We start from the raw sequence: 12,127 nt of genomic DNA on the forward strand, positions 1-12,127 counted from the left end.
TGAAAAAGTTTCATCCTGATAAGCTCAACCCAAATCGGAGAAATGTGTCTTCATAGGATACCCAAAGGAGACAGTTGGGTACACCTTCTATCACAGATCCGAAGGCAAGACATTCGTTGCTAAGAATGGATCCTTTCTAGAGAAGGAGTTTCTCTCGAAAGAAGTGAGTGGGAGGAAAGTAGAACTTGATGAGGTAACTGTACCTGCTCCCTTATTGGAAAGTAGTTCATCACAGAAATCTGTTCCTGTGACTCCTACACCAATTAGTGAGGAAGTTAATGATGATGATCATGGAACTTCAGATCAAGTTATTACTGAACCTCGTAGGTCAACCAGAGTAAGATCCGCACCAGAGTGGTACGGTAATCCTGTTCTGGAGGTTATGTTACTAGACCATGACGAACCTACGAACTATGAAGAAGCGATGGTGAGCCCAGATTCCGCAAAATGGCTTGAGGCCATGAAATCTGAGATGAGATCCATGTATGAGAACAAAGTATGGACTTTGATTGACTTGCCCAATGATCGGCGAGCCATTGAGATTAAATGGATCTTCAAGAGGAAGACGGACGCTGATAGTAGTGTCACTATCTACAAAGCTAGAATTGTCGCAAAAAGGTTTTCGACAAGTTCAAGATGTTGACTACGATGAGAGTTTCTCACTCGTATCTATGCTTAAGTCTGTCTGAATCATGTTAGCAATTGCCGCATTTTATGAAATATGGCAAATGGATAAACAAAACTGCATTCCTTAATGGATTTATTAAAGAAGAGTTGTATATGATGCAACCAGAAGGTTTTGTCAATCCTAAAGGTGCTAACAAAATATGCAAGCTCCAGCGATCCATCTATGGACTGGTGCAAGCATCTCGGAGTTGGAATATACACTTTGATAAGTTGATCAAAGGATATAGTTTTATACAGACTTGCGGTGAAGCCTGTATTTACAAGAAAGTGAGTGGGAGCACTACAGCATTTCTGATAAGTATATGTGAATGACATATTGTTGATCGGAAATAATGTAGAATTATTCTGCAAAGCATAAAGGAGTGTTTGAAAGGAGTTTTTTCAAAGAAAGACCTCGGTGAAGCTGCTTACATATTGAGCATCAAGATCTATAGAGATAGATCAAGACGCTTGATAAGTTTTTTCAATGAGTACATACCTTAACAAGATTTTGAAGTAGTTCAAAATAGAACAGTCAAAGAAAGAGTTCTTGCCTGTGTTACAAGGTGTGAAATTGAGTAAGACTCAAAGCCCGACCACGGCAGAAGATAGAAAGAGAATGAAAGTCATTCCCTATGCCTTGGCCATAGGTTCTATAAAGTATGCCATGCTGTGTACCAGATCTATTGTATACCCTACACTGATTTTGGCAAGGGAGTACAATAGTGATCTAGGAGTAGATCACTGGACAGCGGTCAAAATTATCCTTAGTGGAATAAGGATATGTTTCTCGATTATGGAAGTGACAAAAGGTTCGTCGTAAAGGGTTACGTCGATGCAAGTTTTGACACTAAATCTAGATGACTCTAAGTCTCGGTCTAGATACATATTGAAAGTGGGAGCAATTAGCTAGAGTAGCTCCGTGCAGAGCATTGTAGACATAGAAATTTGCAAAATACTTACGGATCTGAATGTGACAGACCCGTTGACTAAAATTATCTCACAATCAAAACATGATCACACCTTAGTACTCTTTGGGTGTTAATCACATAGCGATGTGAACTAGATTATTGACTCTAGTAAACCCTTTGAGTGTTGGTCACATAGAGATGTGAACTATGGGTGTTAATCACATGGTGATGTGAATTATTGATGTTAAATCACATGGCGATGTGAACTAGATTATTGACTCTAGTGCAAGTGGGAGACTGAAGGAAATATGCCCTAGAGGCAATAATAAAGTATTATTTATTTCCTTATATCATGATAAATGTTTATTATTCATGCTAGAATTGTATTAACCGGAAACATAATACATGTGTGAATACATAGACAAACAGAGTGTCACTAGTATGCCTCTACTTGACTAGCTCGTTAATCAAAGATGGTTATGTTTCCTAGCCATAGACATAAGTTGTCATTTGATTAACGAGATCACCTCATTAGGAGAATGACGTGATTGACTTGACCCATTCCGTTAGCTTAGCACTCGATCGTTTAGTATGTTGCTATTGCTTTCTTCATGACTTATACATGTTCCTATGACTATGAGATTATGCAACTCCCGTTTACCGGAGGAACACTTTGTGTGCTACCAAACGTCACAACGTAAATGGGTGATTATAAAGGTGCTCTACAGGTGTCTCCAAAGGTACTTGTTGGGTTGGCGTATTTCGAGATTAGGATTTGTCACTCCAATTGTCGGAGAGGTATCTCTGGGCCCACTCGGTAATGCACATCACTATAAGCCTTGCAAGCATTGTGACTAATGAGTTAGTTGCGGGATGATGTGTTACGGAACGAGTAAAGAGACTTGCCGGTAACGAGATTGAACTAGGTATCGAGATACCGACGATCAAATCTCGGGCAAGTAACATACCGGTGACAAAGGGAACAACGTATGTTGTTATGCGGTCTGACCGATAAAGATCTTCGTAGAATATGTGGGAGCCAATATGGGCATCCAGGTCCCGCTATTGGTTATTGACCGGAGACGTGTCTCGGTCATGTCTACATAGTTCTCGAACCCGTAGGGTCCGCACGCTTAACGTTACGATGACAGTTTTATTGAGTTTTGATGTACCGAAGGAGTTCGGAGTCCCGGATGAGATCGGGGATATGACGAGGAGTCTCGAAATGGTCGAGACGTAAAGATCGATATATTGGACGACTATATTCGGACTTCGGAAAGGTTCCGAGTGATTCGGGTATTTTTCGGAGTACCGGAGAGTTACGGGAATTCGTATTGGGCCTTAATGGGCCATACGGGAAAGGAGAGAAAGGCCTCAAAAGGTGGCCGCACCCCTCCCCATGGTCTGGTCCGAATTGGACTAGGGAAGGGGGGCGCACCCTTCCTTCTTTCTCCTTCCCCCTTCCCTTCTCCTACTCCCACAAGGAAAGGAGGAGTCCTACTCCCGGTGGGAGTAGGACTCCCCCCTATGGCGCGCCTCTCCCCTTGGCCGGCTGCCTCCCCCTTGCTCCTTTATATACGGGGGCAGGGGGCACCCCAGAGACACAACAATTGATCCTTGAGATCTCTTAGCCGTGTGCGGTGCCCCCCTCCACCATATTACACCTCGATAATACCGTTGCGGAGCTTAGGCGAAGCCCTGCGTCGGTGGAACATCATCATCGTCACCACGCCGTCGTGCTGACGAAACTCTCCCTCAACACTCGGCTGGATCGGAGTTCGAGGGACGTCATCGAGCTGAACGTGTGTAGAACTCGGAGGTGCCGTACGTTCGGTACTTGATCGGTCGGATCGTGAAGACGTACGACTACATCAACCGCGTTGTGATAACGCTTCCGCTGTCGGTCTACGAGGGTACGTGGACAACACTCTCCCCTCTCCTTGCTATGCATCACCATGATCTTGCGTGTGCGTAGGAATTTTTTTCAAATTACTACGTTCCCCAACAATATGCTCCAAAACCCTCCACTACTTTCTCATATCCACATATGTCCCAAACCAAATATCCAACTCGGCCCCACCGATTCTTTCTATCCGGAGCCACCGAGTTCAGTTGACATAGCCATTGCCAGAAACCCTAGTGTTTTCGGTCTCACCGAGATGGGATTGTAATCTCTCTGTTTCCCTTCGTAACGTTTCGGTCCAACCGAGATGAGCGATCGGTCCCACCGAGTTGCAATGCAAACACTCTGTTTCCTTTTCGCAACGTTTCAGTCCAACCGAGATGAGCGAATCGGTCCCACCGAGTTTGCCTGACCAACTCTCTATTTGACTATTACCAAAATCGGTCTCACCGAGTTTGTGTAATCGGTCACACCGAGATTACGTTGTGCCATAACCCTAATGATATCGGTCCCACCGAGTTGACATGTCGGTCCCACCGAAACACCTAACGGTCACATTATGAACCAAATCGGTCTGACCGAGTTCTCTGAATCGGTCCCACCGACTTTGGTGATTTATGTGTAACAGTTAGATTTTGTGTGGAGGCTATATATACCCCTCCACCCACTCTTCATTCGTGGAGAGAGCCATCAGAACATGCCTACACTTCCAACATATATTTTCTCAGAGAGAACCACCTACACTTGTGTTGAGGTCAAGATATTCCATTCCAACCACATAAATCTTGATCTCTAGCCTTCCCCAAGTTGCTTTCCACTCAAATCTTCTTTCCACCAAATCCAATCCTATGAAAGAGAGTTGAGTGTTGGGGAGACTATCATTTGAAGCACAAGAGCAAAGTTCATCATCAACACACCATTTGTTACTTCTTGGAGAGTGGTGTCTCCTAGATTGGCTAGGTGTTACTTGAGAGCCTCCGTCAAGATTGTGGAGTTGAACCAAGGAGTTTGTAAGGGCAAGGAGATCGCCTACTTCGTGAAGATCTACCCTAGTGAGGCAAGTCCTTCGTGGGCGACGGCCATGGTGGGATAGACAAGGTTGCTTCTTCGTGGACCCTTCATGGGTGGAGCCCTCCGTGGACTCGCGCAACCGTTACCCTTCGTGGGTTGAAGTCTTCATCAACGTGGATGTACGATAGCACCACCTATCGGAACCACGGATAAAAAATCTCCGTGTCAACATTGCGTTTGCTCCCTCAATCTCCTCCATTTACCTTCATATGCAATTGTTTTACATTCCGCTGCTATACTCTTAGAATTGCATGTGTAGGTTGATTGCTTAACTTGTGCTAAGTTGCTAAAATCTGCCAAGAACTAAAATTGGGAAAAGGCTAGATTCTTATTTGGTCAAGTAGTCTAATCACCCCCCCCTCTAGACATACTTTCGATCCTACAAAGCTCCATTGCAGCTCCGACAGCATCGATGAGCGCCACATCGCAGCTTCTTCGGTTGCAGCGCTGGCTGTCGAGTGGCGCTGCGTTGCAGCATGTGTCGCAGCCGGCGAGATATCAGGTTGCAGCGCCCGTGGTCACCACCACGAGCAGGCTGTGTTGCAGCCGCGGTCGCCGGCGAGATCTGCGGGTTGCGATCTCGTGGTCGTTGCAAATAGCAGCGGCAGTGGTGGGGCGTCCTTGCAGCAGCTGGCGGAAGGAGCGTGTGGCAATAATAGCTCTGGTGGTCGCCGGCCAGATGCAAGAGAGAGAGCGCGCTAAGAAAAATGAAAGAGGGGCGGCATAAGATGCGACAGAGGTAGAAGAAGATGGGGAGGAGAAAGGCAAGAAAATGATCGGCTGAAGCGACGTGGTGCGTGTGTTCCGTGACGGCTTAGGTTGAAAGCGCATGGGTCCATTATGACGCGTGGCGTGCGACGGACGCGGCTGATTTCTCCAGAAATCAGCCGGCTGAATTAAAATGTTTCCGAAAAATAGCAAGCAGAGGTGCAGAACTTCTTTCTCTTCTCTCACGGCTGCTAGTACTCTGCGTTGTTGCGCACCGGACATGGAGCTCGAGTGTCTTATCATCTTCTGCTTCATGATATACTGCCGATATGGCCATATGGGTACAGTTTAGCTCGTAAGAGCAACTCCAATGGAGCGACCCATTTCGTCCGTTTAGGTCATCCGAACACAAAAGTTGGCCCAACGGGGCGACCCAAACGGACACAGTGTCCGCCTGCTGTCCGTTTTGTGTCCGTCCCGACCTAAACTGGGCGCAAAAATGGGCAACAAATGGGTCTGCGGCGGACAAAACTGGGCGCTCTTGTCGTTCGCTCTCGTCCGCTCCTCCCCTCGCGTGTCCGGCCTGGACCCACTGGGCAGCGACCCACACTTCCTGCCATACGAGGACTCGAGATGCAGGCCATGATGACAGAGGATCGCGGCGGGCGGCACGAGAAGAACGCGGTGGCTGCGGCGGGCGGCCGGCCGGTGGTGCAGGCCCTGGCGGCGGAGGAGCGCAGCGGGCGGCCGGCAGCCTGCCATTGGGCCGGTTGGCTCCTCCCCTTCGGCGGCGCCAACGACAGCGTCGTGCCGCCGCTCTGCACCAGGGACCACTCCGTCCCGGCCTTCCTCTTCTCCAGCGGCGGCTTCGCGGGCAACCTGTACCACGACTACACCGACGTGCTGGTGCCGCTCTTCACCAGCACCCACCACTTCGGCGGCGAGGTGCAGTTCCTGCTCACGGACATCAAGGACTGGTGGCTGGACAAGTTCACGCCGCTCTTCCGCCATCTCTCCAACTACGACGTCATCGACGTGGACAACGACCAGGAGGTGCACTGCTTCTCGCGCATCGTCATCGGCTCCACCTTCCACCGGCCCATGGGCATCGACGGCACGCACTCCCCGGGCGGCAAGACCGTGGCCGACTTCAAGCGCCTGCTCCAACGCGCCTTCCGCCTGGACCGCGTGGTGGCGTTCCACGACGGGGCCGCCAGCCTCGGCAAGCCGCGGCTCCTCATCATCTCCCGCAAGTCCTTCCTGTGCCAGGCCTCGCCGCGCCATGCTCGTGGCGCTTGCGGTGCCGCCCCCGCCATGGGGTTCGAGCTCGCCCGTCGGCCTCCCCGCGCGCTGCGAGCTCCCCTACACTGCCTGCTACGTGTTTGAGGAAATGTCAGGGCGGACATATCGAAAATGGGTCTGGCTACCATTGGGCGCACTCGCAGACCCAAATAAAAAAGCGGATACGGACGCGCGGACGGGCGACCCAAATGGATAAAAAGCGGACGAAATCGGTGTCCGTTTGAATCGGCCCGGAGTTGCCCTAAGGTACAGCAGAAAAGAGCGGCATCGATCGGCAAGGCGGCAGCCACGGAGTTCATCAGGAATGGCGGCAAGGTCATCATCGCCGACGTGCAGGATGACCGGGGCCGCTCGGTCGCCGCGGAGCTTGGCCCGGCCGGACACGGCCTACACCCGGTGCGACGTCTCCGATGTGGGTTCTAATCATAGATTAAAATAGCCCGTGAAATAGCCACGATAGCTGCGCTATAGCTGCCCGGGAGCCTCGCCGCTACGCTATGGCTGCTGCCGTGAAATCCTCCACATATCCCTATAAATGGCTCAACAATCAACAAATCCCTCCAGAATCATCTCCCCCACCAGAAAAATTTCCGCTATTTGCCACGATTGCCCGCTACGGCGGCCGCTATAGCTGCTGGGAGAGGCCGCCGCGAAATCGTTTCTCCCGCGATTTTAATCTATGGTTCTAATCAGTCAGCCGGTTCCTATTTGTATACGTACTCCGAGATTTGGGCGACACCGACACGGATTCTACATCTAATAACGCATAGTAGTATAAAAGGTCATGAGGGCGCAGCGATTTTGCGAGTGCCAGAACCCTAAATTAGCCAAATTAGGTAGCGATGATTCGGTGGAAGGTTAATAAGAAGAGGCGCTCTCCTCCTACCCGGCAACGGCAACCGCCTCCACGTGATGACAGGGTCACTTCTGTGCGTGCGATTACCGTGCAACGCCCGCCCGTCAGTGGCCAGCTCTTGCTAGAGCGCGCGTGCTGCACGGTCGTCGCTCTAGCAACCTCTGCGCTGTGCCACTGGGCGTGGAGCTACTTCCAGTCCCGCAAGTGCCTGCGCACCTACGGCCGGGACATGACCGGCTAGGGCGACCCGGTCATCGGCCGCGACGACGAGATCGACCGCGTCGTCGACATCCTCTCACTAGTAGAAAACAGGGCTTTGGTCACAGGACAGTTTTCACATTAGTCCCGGTTCAGTCACGAACCAGGACTAATGTGAGCATTTATCCCGGTTCGTGCGGCTAAGGCATTAGTCCCGGTTCACCTGGGCCCTTTAGTCCCGGTTGGTGCCACGAACTAGGACTAAAGGGTGCGATGCCCATTAGTCCCGGTTGGTGGCACCAACCGGTACTAATGGGCTTTGAGGCATTAGTGCCGGTTCATGGCATTAGTACTAAAGGTCTCATTTTCAAACTCTACCCCCCCCCCCAGACCGCCTTTTCAGTTTTAGAAAAAAGAAAAGAAAATGATGGAAGTGTCAAAAAAATAAAATAAGTTTCTCATGTGATATGTGGTCTAGTTGTTGGGAAAATTAACAAATATGAATTTCGACTTTATTTGCAAAATCTCTCTGGAATTTCTTAAAATGGGCATAACTTTTGCATACGAACTCAGATGAAAAAGTTTTTTATATGAAAAATCATCTACTCGAAAAGTTACATCCGAATTTAACCAGGGGAACCCCGTTAAACATTTTCAAAATCCTCAAAAACCTAACAAAAAAAAAGATACGGGGCTTTTAAGATCTGGAGAGGCAAAAAAATTCAAAAAATTTCAAATTGTGGTCAAACTGTGGTCAAACAATGGTCAAACTAATTATTCTAGAATATTAGTGTTACTAAATAATTATTTCACTTGTTTTGAATTTTGGTCAAATCTGGTCAAACTGTGGTCAAATCTGGTCAAACTGTGGTCAAACTGTGGTCAAACAATGGTCAAACTAATTATTCCAGAAATATTAGTGTTATTAAATAATTATTGTTTTTTAAAACAATAGTTTCAAACTCAAACAGTGAAATGTGTCACTTCATGCTCAAGCTAAATTCCTGAGGGTTAATAGGATTGACATCTTACTATTGTCAGGAAAACAACATGTGCAGACTTGGAAACGAGGGAGAATAGAAACCGAAAGTTAAGCGTGCTCAGGCTGGAGTAGTGAGAGGATGGGTGACCGTCCGGAAAGTTAGATGATTTGGAATGATGAGGGGTGATTAGAGATTAGAGGATAAATTGAGCAGTGATGAGGGATGGTGATTAGAGATTAGAGGTTAAAATAATTCAGAAATTTGAAAATCAAAAAAAAATTAAAAAAATTCGCAAAATTTTTTTTAAAAAAAAATATCATAAAATTTCCTTTAGTCCCGGTTGGTAACACCAACCGGGACTAATGGTGGAGCTCCGGTCTGCGTCCACGTGGACGGCCTTTAGTCCCGGTTCGTGTAAGAACCGGGACTAAAGGGGGAGGCATTAGTAACGACCCTTTAGTCCCGGTTCAAACCGGGACAAAAGCCCCCTTTTCTACTAGTGTCTGCCGCAGGACCAAGAACTGCGGGGCGCTCGTCGGCGCCGCCGGGGTCGGTAAGACCGCCGTCGCCGAGGGCCTCGCGCAGTGAATCGCGTCCGGGGCCGTCCCCGACGCGCTCGTCGGGGCTCGCGTGGTGGAGGTCGACCTCGCGGCGATGGTGGCCGGCACGCAGTACCGTGGCATGTTCGAGGAGCGCATGAAGAACGTGATCAAGCGGGCAGAGGCGTCCAACGGCAAGATCATACTGTTCGTGGACGAGATGCACATGCTCTACTCCGCCGGCAGCAGCCGGACCAACTGCACGAGCGCCTCCAACATGTTCAAGCCGGCGCTGGCCCGCGGCCGCATCCGCTGCGTGGGGGCAACCACCTTTGACGAGTACCGCCAGTACGTGGAGAAGGACCCTGCGCTCGAGCGACGGTTTCAGAAAGTGCACGTCGGGGAGCCGAGCATTGAGGCCACCATTGCCATCTTGCGGGGGCTAAAGCAACGATTCCAAGACCACCATGGACTCGAAATTCAGGATGCCGCTCTCGTCGCTGCTGCGCACCTCGGCGCCCGCTACATCACCGGTACGTACGTGCGTCAACAATTCATCTACCCTCACTCCATTGTACCTTTGCTAATTTGATTTTCATTGTTGTATGTTACATCAGGTCGTCAATTTCCAGATAAGGCAATTGATCTGATCGATGAGGCATGTACTTTCATAGCCAGAAAGATGAAGCAGATTGACAACACTACTCCCAGTAGCTTAAACGATGCAAATAAAAAGGTGATTGTCAACCCGAAAAGTAGCTCCACAAATAGAGTGAAGAAAGCAATTGTTGATCCAAATGATGTCGCGCAGGTAGGCTCTCTCTCTCTCTCTCTCTCTCTCTCTCTCATTATATATATTTTAGTAAATTGATTTTTATTATGTGATGTGATTGTCATGCATGTTCCAACAATTATTATTTGTAGGTTGTGAGTCGATGGACTGGAATTCCTGTCGCTACACTTTGTGAAGAGGAGAAGGACAAATTAATCCACATTCGAGACAGATTGAGCGGGTTATTGGTCAAGATGAAGCGGTCAATTTGGTTGCGCAAGCGGTGTTACGCTCTAGGGCCGGCCTTGATCAACCTAGCCAACCGACAGGATCTTTCCTCTTTTTAGGCCTGTCTGGTGTTGGAAAGACAGAGCTTGCAAAAGCTCTTGCCAAGCAACTATTTGACAGTGAAAAGATGCTTGTTCGGGTTGACATGTCTGAATATGCTACTGTTGGGTCTGTAACACGTCTCATTGGAGCACCTCCAAGGTAGTATTGTGCATTAATATTCCTCTTAGAACTAAGATATCTTTTCATGCTTTGTCTAATTAATTAGTTTGCCTAATATGAATGCTTCTTTGATACTCTTAAAGCTATATTGGATATGAAGATAGCGGACAATTGACTGAAAAGGTGAGAAAGCATCCATATAGCCTTATCCTTTTTGATGAGGTTGAGAAGGCACATCCCTCGGTGTTTAATATTTTTCTTCAAATTCTTGATGATGGCATGTTGACTGATGGCAAAGGTAGAACTGTTGACTTTAAGAATACTATCATCATTATGACCTCAAATCTTGGATCAGAATACCTTACAACAAAAATGACTGGAGAAAAGCCATTAGAAGTTGCAAGGAACCTCGTCACGGAAAAGGTTTGTTAATCCCAAATTGTCATGTAAGGGCTCCATGCAACAGTTCCTACTACTGATTGCCATTCATGTTGTTGCTTATGCAGGTTCAGAAGTTCTTCAAGCCCGAACTTCTCAACAGGATTAGTGAGATTGTGATATTCGAGTCACTTTCCTATGAACAAATGAAAGAGGTTGCAAAAATTCAGATTAAGAACGTTGTAGCTAGAGTAGCCAATAAGGGCATCTCTCTGTCTACAACCAATGCCTTGTTGGACGTCATAATGTCGGAGTCACACAATCCGGTTAGTACAACTAGCTTCTTTTCTTTACGCATAATTTTGGTAGTATCTTTTAGTAACCATTTTTGTACCTACAGATGTATGGTGCAAGACCCATAAGAAGGTGGGTGGAAAGAAATGTGATAACAATGCTCTCTGAGATGCTAGTCAAAGGTGAGGCTGGTGAAGGTTCAGCAATCTTCATCAATGCAACAGATGACAAGAAGGGGTTGAAATATGAAGTGGTGAAGATGCCGGTCCTAGACTTTTCTAGTGCGTGAGACCGTAGGCAGATCTAGGGGTGCCATGAAACCCCCTAGAAAAATGTGAAATAATGTATACATTGTTCGTAACATTAATTCTATAACTGTTAAATCTATTTTAGACTATTTGTTGGATTTACGATGAAACTGAAAAAAGAATAATGTGCATGAAAAGTGTTAGATGTGTATAGAAGAATGCATCTGACGTATACGAATGATATATAACGTGTATGAAAAAAAGTAGACATAAAAAAAATGTATTTAAAAAAGTTAAACATGTGTATAAAAATTATTCCTAATGTATGCAAAAATATACAACGTGTACGAAAAAAGTAAACATCAGAAACATATATTTGTAGAAATGTTAGTCGTGTATAAAAATAATGTTTCAGATATGTACAGAAAATGTACAATGTATCCATAAGCGAAAGTTCCTTCAGGCGGGAAACCCTAGTCAGAAAATGTACAGAAAACATACCCAGTAGCTATGCTGAAAAAAGGAATCCTTCAGCCAGTGGGCGTCAAACAGGGGAGCCTTGGCTGAAGGCCAGCGCAAATTGGCTGGCCCACTCTGCTTGTTACCCGGTTGTCTAACTTTACTCTTCTTCTGTTTTTAGTAGGTTTTTCTGGCTATTTTTATTTTGGACCTGGCTAGCGGGCGCCCGAGCGCCCGTTGGTGGGATCAAGCGCTTGTCCATATATGGAAGGAGCAGCCAAGCATGCCTTATACAGTCCGTTAGAAAAGGAATCTTGTCCATACGTGCATTTATTTGGGGGTTTAAAAAGTTTAAAATACTGTAACTTTTGATGTAAGCGTCAAAATCC

General features: G+C 47.3%; 1 pseudogene; it reads left to right on the plus strand.

Moving 5' to 3' along the window:
* Positions 1-9,112: 9,112 nt before the first annotated feature.
* On the plus strand, positions 9,113-11,418 carry LOC123048847 (chaperone protein ClpB1-like; annotated as a pseudogene).
* Positions 11,419-12,127: the final 709 nt, after the last annotated feature.

This window comes from Triticum aestivum, chromosome 2D (genome assembly GCF_018294505.1).
Source record: "Triticum aestivum cultivar Chinese Spring chromosome 2D, IWGSC CS RefSeq v2.1, whole genome shotgun sequence".
Lineage (NCBI taxonomy): Eukaryota > Viridiplantae > Streptophyta > Magnoliopsida > Poales > Poaceae > Triticum > Triticum aestivum.